Below are 16,804 nucleotides of genomic sequence, written 5' to 3' on the forward strand. Positions count from 1 at the left end.
GGGCCGATGCCGTGTTTTTGGGAGCGGGCTTGTCATGAAATTCTTCTTGTGATGTATTGTTGACGGGTGTTGGCACTGGTGATGGCAAAGCATTGTTGGTTGTTGGCTTTGTGGACTTGCTAATGGAGCCTCCGGGATAGGTTGAGAGCAAAGCACTTGAGACATTTGGGACCATGGGAATCCCTCCTCAATGCCATCTTGATATTCATTAAAAAAGGGAGAATTCAATTCAAAATCCATTGTGGAGATGAAGAGAGCACTCTAAAGAGACAAACAAATTTGGCAGGCAAAAGGGGGAGACAAAACATTGACAGAGAAAAGGGGGCTTTTGTGAAGGTCTCTCCCTAGAGAAAATTACCTTTCTGTGAGAGAGGACAATGTAGGAAAGAGGATTTCTTATATATTGTGACATTTCTCTTGTGTGTGTGTGTGTGTGTGTGTGTGTGTGTGAGAGAGAGAGAGAGAGAGAGAAGGGGGCGGGGGGTGGGTGGTGTAGAAGAAAAAACAAGGACGCTCAAAAGGCTGCAACCCAAATCTCTTTATTGAAGATTTAAAATTGGAAGCAAAAGAGAATGTTTAAAGATGAAGAATAAAAAATAAATTTATTCATTACCTTTCATGCTTTGAAGGGGAGGGAAATAAAAGCTACACATGGGGAAAAGGGTCCACGTCATGGAGTTGGAAAAACTAGGCAAGGTTCACATTTTGCTATGCACTTTTAGATGATCCAAGGAGAATATTTAGTTCTTGCAGAAGTGGGGTGAGCCAACTACACCTCTTTGAGGTGCATTTGCTCTACCCCCCCTTTCAAATAACAATAACATTTCCCTTCAACGTGTGACAATAGCATCATGTTGTTAGATTTCTTGCTCTTACCAATTACCCCCTCCTCCTGTGTGGGAGGTACCCAAGATACCTCGTTTCTGCTCATCTCCGAGTGAGTCCTACGCTTGTCCCTTTTTTAGTTTTGTCGCTTTTGTTCGTCTCTGATTGGGAAATAGCCCCTCCACTTTTGCATGCGCCCTTGTCAGAGCCTTGACCAACTCTTGTTTGAAGCCCCGTGTCTACTCGGCTTGTCTTCTTCTCGAGATCAGCTGCAGCAACCCTCTGGTTTTTCTTCATTCTTGTTGGGCATTAGCCCCCTTCCTTCTCCTTGGCTCAGCTACAGCAGCCCTCTAGCATTTTGCTTGTTCATGCTATCAAGGTAAATGTTGTTGCACTACCTTGTAAGTTTCTTAAGTGATTATCAATTTTGTGTATGTCTGGGCTACTGATACTAACATTTGTATGTCTGGGTCAATGTCAAAGCCCCGATTTGCTATGTGTTGAAGCATCAAGCTTGCACAATAGCCACAGTTTATTTTCTTGCCATTGTCAGGGCCTCTAACCTACTCATTGTGAGAGACCCTAGACCTACTCCGGTATGAAGCAGCAAGTGCAACAACTTATGCACTTGTTAGGCACTCTCCTACGCAGTAATTATGAGAATTAGTTTGTATTTTCCCATGCAATTTTTTTGTAGGTATCACTGAGCTAGCGGTTTGAGGATTATCTCTCAATTAATGTGGAAGAACAACTCTGTGAGGTAATTTTCTCAAATATTTTTTCACAGAATGTAGACAATTTGTATGCCTAAACATGTTGGAAGTGCTTGCCATTTATTTGCAGGAGCTATACTTTAGTTTCATGAGATAAGTGTGCGTGCAAAAGGATTGTAGTTGCTGCAATTGGCTGGAAGCAGTAATTCTCACTAATCATGAAACACATGGTGATCATGACACCATTGACATGAGAATTCTGTCTCACTTTGCAATCGTTCATTCTTCCATGGAAAGCATGAGATGATTTGTATTAACTTTAAAGATAATTGACAAACTAACTTAAAAGTTCCAGAACCTCTGACATATCTCTAAACAACAAAGATGACATTGCATTCTTGCTCTGAATAGCTCATACACGCATATACTCTGATATCACAATTTTATTTTAATTTTTTGAACAACACAAAGAACAACTAAGATGACATTGCATTCTTGTATCTAAATTAAGCACACAAGAGATACAAAAAGGCAAGACTGTCTGCTAGAGTAGGTTGTAGCTTCAAAACTTCAAGATATACAAAATGGCAAGAATGTCTACTAGAGTAGGTTGTAGCTTCAAAACTTCAAGAGATATAAAATGGAAAAAATACTATTTACTAGAGTAGGTTATAGCTTCAAAAATTCAAGAGAGTTGCAACAAGGACTCTATTGAGGGTAGAAAAGTTACCTTTTAGAAAGACTATTAAGTAATTTGCAAAGGACTTTTAAGAAGACCTGCCTTGTAGTGCTTCTTGTTGAAGTCTTCTAATCAAATCGCCTTGTGCTTGTTGTCAAGCGCTTCTAAGTTTTTCCATGTGTTGTTTCCTTTTCAAGGCATGGTAGGGTCTATGTGTAGTGGTCGAAGGAGTAAACCTTGTGTGGAGCCAAAGAACATCTCGCAATCTTTTTCCAAAAAGGTTTTGTTGTGCTTCCCATGCCTTTTTGGACTCCTTAGCCTGAGCTACATCCTCTTTTTGTTGTCATCGTGCTGCCTTGTCTCCAAGGGTTTGCTTTCACTTTTACCCTTTCTCTACCTTTTTCTGCTCCTTTGCTTTTGTTATCTCGTCTTTTCGTGCATTCTTGGCCTTCATAGTCTCAATATATTGTGATGAAGTGAGTATGAGACTATTGGTATAGTCAACGAAAGCCTCTCAAGGTGCTCTTTGAACTGAAGCTTCTCTCATTGGGATTCGCAAGAGGTCAATGATACGGGCCTTCTCTCTTGAATCCTTTTGGCTACCTTTGTTATGCCCATTCTCGTTATTGTATCTCTTGCTTTGATGGGTTGGCAATTGTTTTCGATCTTCTGCATTGCTTGTCATAGTTTGTACATGGTCTGAATATTGTAGTGCAATGGGTATGTTACCATTTATTGCAGATGCATCTTGCATGTGAAGCTCTTAATTGTAATCTTCTTCTAGAAGTAAATCCATGAAGCTAATTATTTGAGAAGTATCATGTGATTGATCCTTTGAGGTTGTAATGTGACTTGTGTTGACTATGTACCCTTTTTTAATGTAGTAATGTTGACCACCTCCATCTTGAGCATTCCCAACCTATTCTTGATTTGCCATGATATTCAAAGCATGGATTGCTTCTTCTTCAATGCCTTCCCTTAATGGTGTATTTGGAACTTGAGTCAAATTTTCCTCCTCATTTTCTTTCTGCTTGTTTGCTATTTCTCTCTCTGTACTAATGTACATGCATGGCATGCCATCAAATTTGCATACTGAACTATATAGTGGCCAGATTCTTGTTGTCCTATAGTCTACCTTGATGTTGTGCTCAATCAAAGATAGTTGTATTGCCATTGATGCAATGGTTGCGAGCTCTCTCTTGATTGCTTGAGATGAAGTTGTCTAGTGTTTCCAAGCTTGTCTTTGTTTGGGGAAGGTTACCTTCAAAGACTTAAACACATAGACATCCAGTGGTTGCAATTTGTGTGAAGTGTGGGCTGGTAAGGTAAGAATGTCGATGCCAGCCCACATCTTGACCTATGGATTTTTTGAAATGCTCAATCCAAGCCTGAAATAATTCTCCACTCATCCATGGTTTCTTTTGCATTGACATGGCTGCACCTTCTTCACATTCTTTGATAGCATGGATTCAAAGCATGGCTGCATTAACGCAACATAAAATAGTGAGCCACTCCCTTGAGTCACATGTGAGGCCATACACTAATCGTGCACCTTTTTTTGCAAGAATCTTCATATCTCTTGATCCTTGAAATCATGTCTCATCAACATTCCATATGTTGGTAGGTGGGTAGTTATTTTCCATGTAAAGCTTCTCTAAGTTCAAAACTATATCCGGGCGAAACCTTATAGCTCAATTGATTCAAACCTTTGCAAACTTGAAATACAAGCTATGGATGTCGCTTTCGAAAACCATCCCACCAACTTCTTCCTGGAATGTCGTTGGTGAGAGTGTTTCCCGTGTTTGACAAATTCTACGACTTTCAACTTAACATCCACGGACCACTAGAGCTACCCCATAACCTAAATGCGACTTTTTAAATATCCACTCCAAAAACAAAGCTTCTTCTTCTTCCAAGAGGATGGTGGGAGGGCCTTTTTGTTTCTTTTAAGTTCGACCTTCTTTACAGTTGATTATTGAAAATTTACTCATCCCATACAACATGCAGCATTTGTGCAATGAGAGACCTTGGTCACGAGAACGGAGAGCTTTTGCCATGTCTTTGTTGGAATTAGGGTTGCAGAGAAACGCACACAGCTTGGAGAAGACGAAGGAAGCTCAAGGCACACAATAGAGAGTGTGTTACTTAGTGTGCAATGGAAAGATAGATAGCCCTAGAGTGATGGGCGTATATACAATGCACGGGGGAAAAAACCTCCTAAAGAGGGAAAAAATGCCTTGGCAGTCCTAGTGTGTTCACACACATCACTACCATATGTATATGGTAAAAAATCCCCCCTGGAGTGATGCGGTGAACAAGAGCTGGCACATGAGTAAAGGGAAGTTCCATGTCCTAAGGACATGATCAGTCCACAAAGGGGAGTAAGCCTAAAGCCTTGCGGAAAGCTTCAAACTTCTCACAAGACAATGCCTTTGTGCAAATATCTGCAAGGTTGTCCTGTGTTTGCACATAAGCCAAGCTGATCTCTCCTGCTGAGAGCCCCTCCCTAGCATAGTGGTAATTCACCTCAATGTGCTTTGTGCGAACATGAAAAACTGGGTTCCTCGCAACTGCCAATGCGCTTTGATTGTCAGTGTAGATAGTGTTGGCAGTGTCCTGTCCAACACCCAAATCAGCCATAAGGCGTTTGAGCCATACACACTCAACCGTAGCTGTGAAGACTGCCCTGTACTCAGCCTCACAACTCGAAGTGGCCACAGTAGGTTGCTTCTTGCTCAACCATGATATACATGAACTGTCAAGCATGAAACAAAAATCACTTGTGGACACTTGTGTGTCAAAACAACCAGCCCAATCTGAGTCCGAAAAAGCATGCAAGTCTGTCAGAAATGATCCCCCCTTGGGATAAAACAAGCCAAGATGTAAAGTGCCACTAAGGTAGTGGAAAATCCTCTTAACAGCCTGCCAATGCTTAGACCCTGGGCTATGCATAGATCTGCTGATCTATGAGACTGCAAACTGAATATCTAGCCTCGTGTTGCATACATAAATGAGGCAGCCAACAGTAGTTTGATAAAGAGTGACATCAGCAGGATCGCCAGCATCATGTAGACTCAACTTCAAACCTATTTCCATGGGAGTGGCAATAGGTTTGCAATCCTCAAGTCCAAACTTACATAGCAATGTCTCTATGTAACTTTTCTGACACAAGGCAATACAACCATCACACTGCTTAAACTGTATACCCAAGTAATGATGCAACATCCCCAAATCTTTCATTTTCAAAGTAGCATTCAAACCAGCCTTAAATTCAGCAATATGTCTCTCATTTGGTCCAGTTATCAGCAAATCATCGACATAAAGAACCACAATGAGAAGTACATCACCCTTACGCTTTACATACAATGTGCTTTCTGTTGGACTGTTACAAAAGCCTTGTTTGACCAAATGAGTGTCAGTTTTCTCATACCAAGCACGAGGAGATTGCTTCAACCCATACAAAGCCTTGTTACATTTGCACACTTTGTCCTCTTGTCCTTTTATGACAAAACCGCAAGGCTGCGTTACATAAACTTCCTCAAATATGTCACCATTCAAGAAAGCAGTAACAATGTCTGATTCATGTACATCCCAATCAAAATGAGCTACCAATGCACATAGAAAATGCACAGTAGTCATACGACAAGTGGGAGCAAAAGTCTCTTCATAATCTATGCCTTTTTGCTGTGCATAACCATTTGCAACAAGTTGAGCCTTATGGCAATCGATCTCACCATCCAGCTTGTGTTTCAACTTGTAAACCCACTTCGTACCAATGGCCTTTTTTCCAGGAGGCAAATCACATAAAGTCCATGTGTCATTTTCTATAAGTGCATCATATTTTGATTGCATGGCAACCATCCAATTTTTTGAATTCTGTGCTTCATCAAAAGACAAAGGCTCCTCAACATCATGTAAGCTAGACACAGCCAAAGCATAACAATCTGATGCATAAGATGCATGGCGAGATTTGTCTCTCAAGCCTTATGTAGTATCAAATTGGACCCAGAACTTAGGCTTGGCCATGCTACCTTTGGATTGGTATGAAAATAATGCACTCACCCACCTCAATGATACCTCCATTTATGAGCCTTGCTCTACCATCCCCTTTTCCTTTATGGCCTCCCTCCTCTCCTCCCTTACAATCCAATTTTCAGCCTTACCAGCTTTAGATCGTAACTTCATCCTCTCGCCCCTTGACAAACAGCTTAAACCTTGCCCCATATACTTCATTCCAAAACTCCACAAACCCTCCCTTGTCACTCGGCCTATTTGCTCCTACGAAGGCTATATCTTTGAAAAAGCCTCCTTATGGCTGCACTTGGAACTTTTCCCTATCCTCCTCACCTATAAGAAAAATCTTAAAAACTCTCTCACCCTCGTCCAAGAACTTAACAAACTCCCCCTCCCACCCAATACCCTCCTCTTTACTTTTGATGTTGAGGCCCTTTATCCCAGTATTCCAATCAACCAAGGACTTTTAGCCCTCAAAGACTCCATAGCTACCCATTTTGACCCTCCTAAAACTCACTTTATCCTCTCTCTTGCGGCCCTCATCTTATCGCACCATTACATCACCTTCAAAGGAAAATTTTTGGAAACAAGTCAAGGGCACAACTATGGGTTCCAATTTTGCCGTAGTGTATGCATGCCTATCTTTATGCCACTTAGAAGCCTCTTCCTCTCTCTTGCACAATCCAAACCTTCTTTACTTCAAGCGCTATGTAGATGATGCCTTTGGACTATGGGTTGGCTCTCAATCTTCCCTCGCCTCTCTTTTGAATGATTATGGGAAACCACTTCAAGAACACATTAGAATCTCGAGCCACATCTCTCCCAACCACGCCACTATCCTTCACATAGAATTCTATAAAGGTACCAAGTTTGCCTCCTCATGCATCTTGGACTCCCATTGCCACCAAAAACCCTTAAACGCATATAACTACATCCCTTGGATCTCTTGGCACCCTACACATCAAAAGTGGCATTCATAATCAATGAACTCAAAAGATATATCATTAGAGAGAGCTCCTTGGAAGGTTTCATCACTATTCGTAGCCTCTTCTACAAACGCCTTAGGACAAAGGGCTACCCACAAGGCTTTCTGCATAAGGTGTTCAACAAAGTCACCTATCAGAACCGTACCTCCCTCATGGAACTATCACTCCATTTTAATAAAACTCTCCCCATAACCTTCAAGCTACCTTTTATGCCTTACACAAGAAGGCTATCACCCTCTCTTCGTATCAGTAACCCTATTGCTCGGGCCTTCCAGTTCAACCCCACACTCTCACACTACCTAGACCCACCATTTGTTGGACCTCAGGGCCCAGCATCCATAAACTTCTTGTGCATACCTTACACCACCCCAACGGTCACCCATAATTTTTTGGATGGACTACATGTCTTTCTAGTAACGCATGCCACACAAATTTTGCAAATAGTAATTCAAAAAGCTCCACTTTTTTGCACCCCTTCCCTACGAGGTAGGGCTCTCTACCCCTTTTTTATTAGGTCGCCACCCACCTTCGACTAATAAAAATTTGGAAAGCTCCACTTTTTTGTACCCCTAACCTATGATGTAGCGGCTCTCCATGATTGATTGTTTTGCTCTTATGGATAGTAGAGGTTGATACCTATTACGCTATCCGCTATCTTCTTCCCATCAATGTTTTCCTCTTTCCATCAAACCCGTACAATTCCCCCCCCCCTACAACTCTCTATACTCCCAAATGTGTTTTGGCATACCTCCTTTCAATGATCCCGTGCCTTCTTCCCTCTACACCCCTTGTAAAAGCCTCGCCTACCAATTACACCCTTTACTTACTCAAGCATAAACAAATCGCCCCCCCTTCCTCTCCCCCCCCAACAATTTTTGGCATCAAATCACACCATCCCCTTAACTCTATTAGGTACACATTGTCTACCTCTCACCAATAAAACAGGTACCACCCCTTCTACCCTAACTCTTTCCCTACGTACTTGAGTACATTACCATTAACTTCCCCTTTTCCCCCCCAAAAAACATCCCACCTAAAATTTCCCACCTAAAATTGCCCCTCTGTAAAAACCCTCTCACCACCTCCTTTTGTATCTTTAAACTCGCACCACAGATGAGCTCACTATGAGCGAAACGCGTTTGGTGTCCCACCCTGTTTATCACCTCAATCGCCCCTTAACCCCCTCGTGTATCCCTATCTACTTTATAGTTCTTTAACATCCACTGTTTCTTGTCTCTCTATACTTGGAGTCGTTTCTCACGCTTGTTTACGTTTTTATACTAGACAAAGGTGCATCCAATTTATTGTCATGCAAAGTGTGCACCAGCCATTTTGGCATACCTCTAGCCTGCTCATTTTCAACCCTTTCCTCATCAAGTACATCATGTACATCCGCATCAGTAATAAGCTGATCTGTAACATTTTTAGAAACCCCCATAGGCTGTACATTTGCCTCATTGGAACTTACATTCGTATTTCCACCACTGAAAACAGGCAACAAAGAGTCATAAATGTCCTGTGAGCTTACATTATTGTCTCTAGTACATGACAGCAAGGGCTGAATAGAATCTTCCACAAACACTACATCCCGTGAAACCAGAATACGTTTTGTTTGTGGATGATACAAAGTGTAACCTTTGCTTTAGCACTATAACCAACAAAAATAAATTTCACAGCCTTATCATCCAATTTTCTGCTCTGTGTTTGTGGCACCAAAGCATATGCCAAACAGCCAAAAACACGCATGTGCTCAATAGAAGGCTTTCTATCATGCCATGATTCATATGGAGTAATAGACTGTAGAGCTTTTGTGACACCTGTTTAGTACATAAGTGGCACACATGATGGCCTCAAGCCAAAAAGAATGCGACAAAAAGTCATTTCCATAAGTGACCTGTGTTTCCTCTCAGCAACACCATTTTGCTGAGGTGTATAAGGCACTCTACATTGGTGCTTTATCCCACGAGTAGCTAGAAATGCATTAAATTCATGAGACATATACTCCCCCCCTCGATCAGAACGGAGGGTGCCCATAGTACATTTTTTGAGACATTTTCAACCATAGCTAGAAATTGTTTGAAGCACATTAAAATTTGGACTTCGCTTTAAGCAGAAATACCGATGCATGCCTGGAGTAATCATCAATGAAAGTCACGAAGTACAGGTAATTGCCCAAGGACGGAGTTTGCATGGGCCCACAAACATCACTATGCACAAGCTGCAACCTGCATGTGGCCCGAACTGAACCATCCTTTGGAAACTTCGAACGGTGCATCTTACCCATAATACAGCCTTCACAAACATATTTGACAGGTGCTTCAAGAGGCGGCAAAGAAGCAACCATATCAGATTTCTGCAAACGCAGCAACTGGCAAAATTTAGATGACCAAAACGTGCATGCCAAAGTTTTGCATTTGAAATAGCCCTTGAATCTGCAATAGCATTTGCAAAATTTTGTCCATACTTGTCATACAAAGTGAGCTTATACAGCCCATGGCACAAAAGGCCAGATGCAACAATTTCATCACCAAAACTGAGATCATGAATTGTACATCTGTCATCCACAAATTTGACCAAGTCCAAGTCTAGCAAGTGCGGATACAGACAAGAGATTCTTCTTGATCCCAGTTACATAAAGTGCATCAACAAGTGTGAAGGAACTGCCATTTGTAGCAGTAAGCACAATCTTTCCAATTCCTTGAACCGGATAAGAGGCATTGTTGGCACAAGTGACTGAATTCCCATGAGGGACACACTCGAGAGAGGTGAACAATTCACGATGTGAGGTAATGTGCTTTGTAGCACCACTGTCAAAATACCACACATGTGAATCTGCAGGAACTGACAAGCATGCATCATGGAGAGCAGGATTGTAAGTGCACTCTGCACTAAAAGCCCATTCTGCATCAACATCAGCAACACAGTCTCCTTTTACAGAAGACTCAACAATGGTTGCGTTTGTAGTGGAACCAGCTTTTGCAGTGGAACCACCCTCTTTCTACTTAGCCTCTTTGGCCTTCAACTTAGGACACGACTTGATCAACTGATCATTATCTTTACAATAATGGCAACGCATTTTATTTTTGCCCTTATCACCAGATTTTCCAGAAAAATTGCTGCCAGTAGAAGCATTAGGAACAAAATTTTTGCCACTCGCAGTAGAACCATAAGAAGTGGTTGCATTGTTGTTACCACCCTTTCTTTGAGAAGCAATAAAAGCCTATTCAACTGCATGCTGCCCTAGTCCTGTTTTTTTTAAGAAATTGACTCTTGCAACAGCAATGTGCATAATGCATCAAACTTGACAACTTCAGGATTTCCTTGGGTCATAAGTCTCCAAGTACTAGCAAAAGTCTGGTAAGAATCTTGTAAGGCATCAAGAATAGTTTGCACAAGGGAACTGTCTGAAATGACTTCACCTGCAGAAATGAGTTGCTCATTGATATCCTTGACACCAGCAAGAAAAGTGTCCATATCATCTTCCTCATGCATAATCTTCGACTCTAGCTCTTTACGCAGCAAAGCAATTTTAGCCTCATTGCTGCTTGCATAAAGACCAGCCAAAATATCCCAAGCCTGTTTTGCAGATTTTGCTGAACGGATGTGAGGAACAATGGTGTGCTTCGCAGACAATGCAATCAATGCATGAGCCTGTGCATCCTTTACATCCCAATGAGATTGTTCTGCCATAGGCAAAACAACTCTAATAGCAGCAATCCTTGCACCAAGACCTGCAACATCCTCAACATCGCCTGCATCCTCAGAACCAGAACGTACATCAATGCCCTGCACAATGTTCCAGACGCCCTTTGACACAAGAACATGTTGCATCATATAAGCCCACATAGGGTAGTTGTCCCCATCCAACCTATCCTCAGCAGCAAATATCTTGAACACATCTATGTTGTTGTCAGCCATGGTAAATGTTGCACGTGATGTGAAAACTGCCTGAAAATAGGAGAAACAAAGCGGGAACAACACGTGCTATATAGAACAAACCTAAAAGACTGTAAGGCACCTATTATGCAAAAAACGGCATTGACAAAAATTTTGCACAAAATGACAAAATTGCCTGTGCAGATCCGCCTGTAGTGGAAACGGAGGCCAAAATGAGCCCGAATCAGAAATCTACGAATGCTCGCCAAACCTCACTGTAATCGGAGAAAGTGAGGAGGCGTGTTCTGGAGCAGCTGGCGACTATGCCCGGGAGGACGCAACCTGCTCTGATACCAATTGTTGGAATTAGGGTTGCAGAGAAATGCACACAGCTTGGAGAAGATGAAGGAAGCTCAAGGCGCACAATAGAGAGTGTGTTACTTAGTGTGCAATGGAAAGATAGATAGCCCTAGAGTGATGGGTGTATATACAATGCACAGGGGGAAAAAACCTCCTAAAGAGGAAAAAAATGCACCGGCGGTCCTAGTGTGTTCACACACATCACTACCACATGTATATGGTAACTGTCTTCAGCTTCTTTTGTGGTTGTGATGGTTGTGTGGCTTCCGTCTCTTTTATTTTCTCATTGTTGTTGTCATCTATTGCAAGCTATGGAGTGGTTGATGCTAGTGGTGAGAGTTTGGGAAATGTTGCTTTTGTTTGAAGCGCCAGAGGTGGTGTTTTTTTTAACTTTTGAGTGGAAGTTTCTCTTTCTCCTACTGCTCCGAGCATGTTGTAATGATGGTGATGTAACTCTGGTTTTCCTTGCTGATGAGGTTTGGGCCTGCTGGCTGCTGGTTTGTGTGCCTCCTATCAATGCTTGTTTCATTCAAAACAGAAGCTACTAGATTAGAGTAAAAGAAGTTGTCTTTATTCATACCATTGAAAACATAATGAAAATGATTGTGATATTAAGCTGAAAAATATGGTCAGTGCAACTTTTAGAGTTAACTCTTTAGTGAAAAATATCTCTCTCACCGAAAAAATTTTCTTGGGAGGTGGGGGGGAAGTGCGCTTGGAACTTGCAGCTCGCTTCTCAGGTGAGGTTGACGAGGAGGAAGTTGTTGATGAGGGAGCCTTGGGCGTTATGAATGGGGCTTTTTTACGTTGAATTTTGTAGAGGAAAACTGGCATCACATGTATGCGTCCGCAATAGCTTACACACCCTCCATGTTTGTAAATTAATTGAGAAGTGTATAGTAAATTTTCAAGTTGTGGATGTCTGTGTAGCAAACAACCCTTACACTCATAGGCTGCTACTGAAGCCATAAGTGTGTCATGAAATGAAACTTGCAGAAGCTTTTCAAGCGTAGGACATAGGTAGTAGTTGTAGAGAAGAGGAAATGTTGGTGTTGAGTTCTACTTCTTGGCAAGTAGGTACAACATTACATGTGCAAATATGCATAGCAAGTGTAATACTTGTGAGTGCAATACTTATGAATGTGTTTGTGTAGCAAGTGTACTACTTGTGAGTGCTAGTATGTATAGCAAGTTTACTCCTTTTGAGAGTGCTGGTGTATGTAGCAGGTGCACTACTTGTGAGTGCTGGTTTGTGCAGCATGTGTTGGTTCTTGGCTGTGAGTGAATTGTTGAGCATTAGGTGTAATATGTGAGTGTTGCTTGTTGGTAGTGAGTGTATCTGTTGATTGTGTGAGGTCTTGTGCTAGGACAGTTTGTTGAATTAAATACATAGCATGCGTTCATCTTAGTCAATACTTGTGAGTGGTAATGGGGATTGTTGGATTGAACCATGCAGGTCGTTTTTCATTGGTCACGTTAGCCTAAGGTTTGTAATGGTTGAGATGTTAATGGCGATCTCTGGACCGAATCCTACATGTCTTTTTTGGTTGGTCATGATGTGTATACGAGGTACTTTTATGATTGTGTTGTCTATGTCATCATTTGAAGAACTGCTCGTTAATGCATGTTGGAAGTATGATTTACGATTGTTGAGGAGCTTGTGTTGTAACTATTTTACAGGTCCGTGATGAAAAGGGAAGGGTGCCTGCTCCACTTGTAGAAAGGGCTGAAATGAGAAAAGAAAGAAATGTGTGCCAGTTGTAGAAAAGGAAAGGCCTAGTGTAAAATTAATCATAATTCTTGTATGAAAAAGCGGACACACTGTAAAAAATGTCTCTTTTTTGGGACAGATGAGTTCTTTTAAATAATAGAACTAGTGTCTATTGTGTGTCTCTAATCTGGGCCACGTACTTTTACTGGCACCTCTACCCTAGGAGATGCATAGGCCTAGCGTGCAAGTGTGAACATGGACCAAAAGGCTACTCAAATGAATAAACAACAATTTTTACTTTATTTTTTTGGGTTTTCATGATGCGCCAACAAAATATCTTTTTTTTTTTTTTTTTTGCCGTTCAAAGCTTTGCTTCAACTAGTTTTATGGGATGGCGCCCACCCACATCCGCATGTCTCAGGGATTGAACCATAGTGGGTGCGCTTAGAGCTCCTCACCTTTACCACTAGGCCGAATCCCCTTGACTCGCCAACAAAATAGCTTATCCAACTTAAAGTCAGGGATATAGCATAAGCGATGGACTAGACGGAAAAGATGTTACTAGACATGTCGAGGATGGCATCATCATCGGCAATAGTGGTGATTCTTGAGTTTTGTTGTGTGCTAGTGGTGAGATGCAACACGGAATATTCTCTCTCTCTCTCTCTCTCTCTCTCTCTATTTGTGATGTTCAAGGTGTGTAGAAGTTATGCTTTAAGATAATTTATCGTTATGTTTCAGTTTAATGCTTTCGAATGTGCATTATAATAAGTTCAAAATTATACTTTCAGGTGCTCACTGAGAACTTCGATATATTGAATTGGGGTTTTCATCGAACAAACATACCAGAAATAATAAGCGAACAGAGATATGGAAAGAAATTGGATGTGGACGGCATGGGATCCTACAATGTAGAGTGGCATACAGCTGGAGACCTAAAAACCTTGAAATACATGTACAACGTTTCCAAAGGAGCAACAAGAAAAAGCCCTTGCTTGTATTGCATGGGAGGGGTTCACATCCTTGACAAACCATTTTGGAGAAGAGCTTTGGATAGGAATCTGCGTGACCCTAACTTTCGACCCATTTTGGATGTCCCATTATCTAGAGTACACATATACACAATGCATGCGCTTTGTAGAATAATAGAAAAACTAATGTTTCTCTACATTTGTTTTGCTTGGACCACTCGACCTCTCTCTCCGAAGCAAAGATCAATCTCAGCCTTAGAGACGGCCTTCTCAGAAATGGGTTTGCACAGAGGACATGTTAAGATAGAGCAGGATGAGAAGAGATTGAAAAATGGCCGGGATGTTCCAAAGAAACTGTCCATTGGTGGTGTGAAAGCCGGGATCTTCCTTTCACTGCCCACAACTGGATGACAACGCAAAAGCCAAAGTGCAGAAGAAAGACAAGTATTACGATACAACAGGTGAAAAAATATGCACAATGTTGTAGTTGACCATGCTGACAATGGTGTAGCAAGGCCTCGCAAAGCGAAGGTATGGAAAACCTTGGACACAATATTCAAGTTCTACGAATTGAATTCATGGACTGATGGCAACTATACAAAATTCTAAGAAGCTGTGGAGACTTTTCACAAGACATTCATAAGTGCGTGGACAAATCAACATATTACTCACTACATGGTACCGTAATTGGTTTGATGACATGATAATCTTTTGAATTGCGAATACTCATCCTTATAATGTCTTCATGCTTTGTGTGCAACACATTGTTTGTAATCACATGCCTTGGTTTGCAAGACAATATGGCAGCTTGGGTGTTTGGTCTACACAAGGCATGGAAATAACTACTACCAAGCTTGTACTGGTTATTTCAATCACACTTGACATGGAGGTGGTGCGGACAAAGCAAATAGCTTAGAGGAGCTACATCAATGGATGTATCAAAAATTAATGTAGAGGTCACATTGCAAGGAACAAGTCAAACAAAGTCAGATTGGCCATGCGGTGAGATTAGCCAAAAAATGACAAAGAAAGGAGATATGGGAGTTATGGTCTGTGGCTAGACAACATGAGGATTGGCGGCTACAAAAACAGCGCATGGGAAGGGTTTGGACAACATTGTTGCAAGTTCTGCCATAACCCCAACCATAAGATCCAAACACCAAACTTAATGTATCTAGAAGAATCGATGTAATTTTAGCTTTTCATATTGTGAATGATGGTTGCAACAAAATTAAAAATGTGTCAAGACATTGATACTCTTATCATTTTAACTTTTCATAATGTGAATGATGGTTGCAACAAAAAAAGTACATTGCAAGACACTGTTACATAATCAATCTAGCTTCGATGCATACAACAAATACATTCTATTTATTTCTAGTCATCTGGAAATGATACAAAATATTTGGCCTCTTGCCCTTATCTGAAGGACCCTCTTCCTCGTGCCTTGGTCTCTTTGAATGACACGTTTCGTCATCAGCATCTGTCACAATCACCTTGAGGTCGCGCAATTGGATCTCCTCAGATGCCTCAACCTGTGGGGCCTCTTCTATAAGTTGAATGATTGGTTGCTTTTGTTTCAATAGATCATGTTTTCCATATTATGGCAAGTGGTGTGGGTTTGTGATTCCATAAGCTAGACCATACACAAAATGTGACAAAAAGTAGCGACTGTGCAGGCCATACATGCCAGGCCCTACACCCAAAATTGAGACTGCTGCTTGCTTGTCTAGCAGCATCACCTTGCCTGCGTTCCATCTGATGGCCGCGCCTCCTAGATATCTTGAGAGTGTCTTCAATACAAAAAGAGGGAATTCAGCCTTGTTCTTGGAGAAGATGGAATGGAAGCAGAGGAAGTTTGGTGCGTTCAAATTCTCCAAGTACTGACCAAGGGAGGAATTCTTTCCCAAGTCTCCTTTACCTCGTCCACAGGGACGAGGAATGAACTTATCATCATAGACTACAAGCTACAAGAAATAAAAGCCAAGTGTTGGTATATACACATGAAACTCTCATACAGGGAAGCAAAAAAAAAAAAAAAACCACAGTAGTATACCTTCTAATTTTCATCTTCTTCGAGTAATGCAGCATTCCATAAGTCAAGTGTACTCTCGTTTGCAGAGGATGAGGAAGGCGTCAAGGTCGTTGATGGAGCAATTCTCCCCATCTCTGTGATTCCAAGCCTTTCCTGTACTGCCCTGAACTCCGACTCCGTTGGAAGCGTTGTGGCACATGAGGCTGCATCCGTGTATATCATTGCTAGTGCCTCTGTTAGTTCAATAAATTCACCCATTGTTACATGAGCATCCATGACAGAATACTTTTTATCAACATGGTCGATTATACTATCATCCTCTTGTAGATTTTGAGCAACTATAGCAAGGTAGTAGTCCTCTCTCAAGTCAAACACTTCCATGATGTCATTAAGCATTACATAATGATGATCACTGATGGGACGATACGGAGCACATTTGTTGGCAAAGCTCCCTCTGGCAATTGAACACCTTCTGAAACACACAAAGCACCACTTGGTGGTTACACCAACTCATCACCAGTGACCAAACGGTGACTGCTCTCGGCCTCCTCTGTTGTGTCTCGGTGATTGTCCAACTTAACATTCAAAAAGAGTATGAACCCAACATAATATTCTGCAACTCAACACTTTTGAT

The 16,804-nt window shown here is 41.5% G+C and overlaps 1 pseudogene; it reads right to left on the reverse strand.

Annotated features, from left to right (window-relative positions):
- Positions 1 to 2,305: 2,305 nt before the first annotated feature.
- Positions 2,306 to 4,274, reverse strand: LOC147450184 (uncharacterized; annotated as a pseudogene).
- Positions 4,275 to 16,804: the final 12,530 nt, after the last annotated feature.

This window comes from Adiantum capillus-veneris, chromosome 9, assembly GCF_014529385.1.
Source record: "Adiantum capillus-veneris isolate H3 chromosome 9, ASM1452938v2, whole genome shotgun sequence".
In the NCBI taxonomy this organism is placed as follows: domain Eukaryota; kingdom Viridiplantae; phylum Streptophyta; class Polypodiopsida; order Polypodiales; family Pteridaceae; genus Adiantum; species Adiantum capillus-veneris.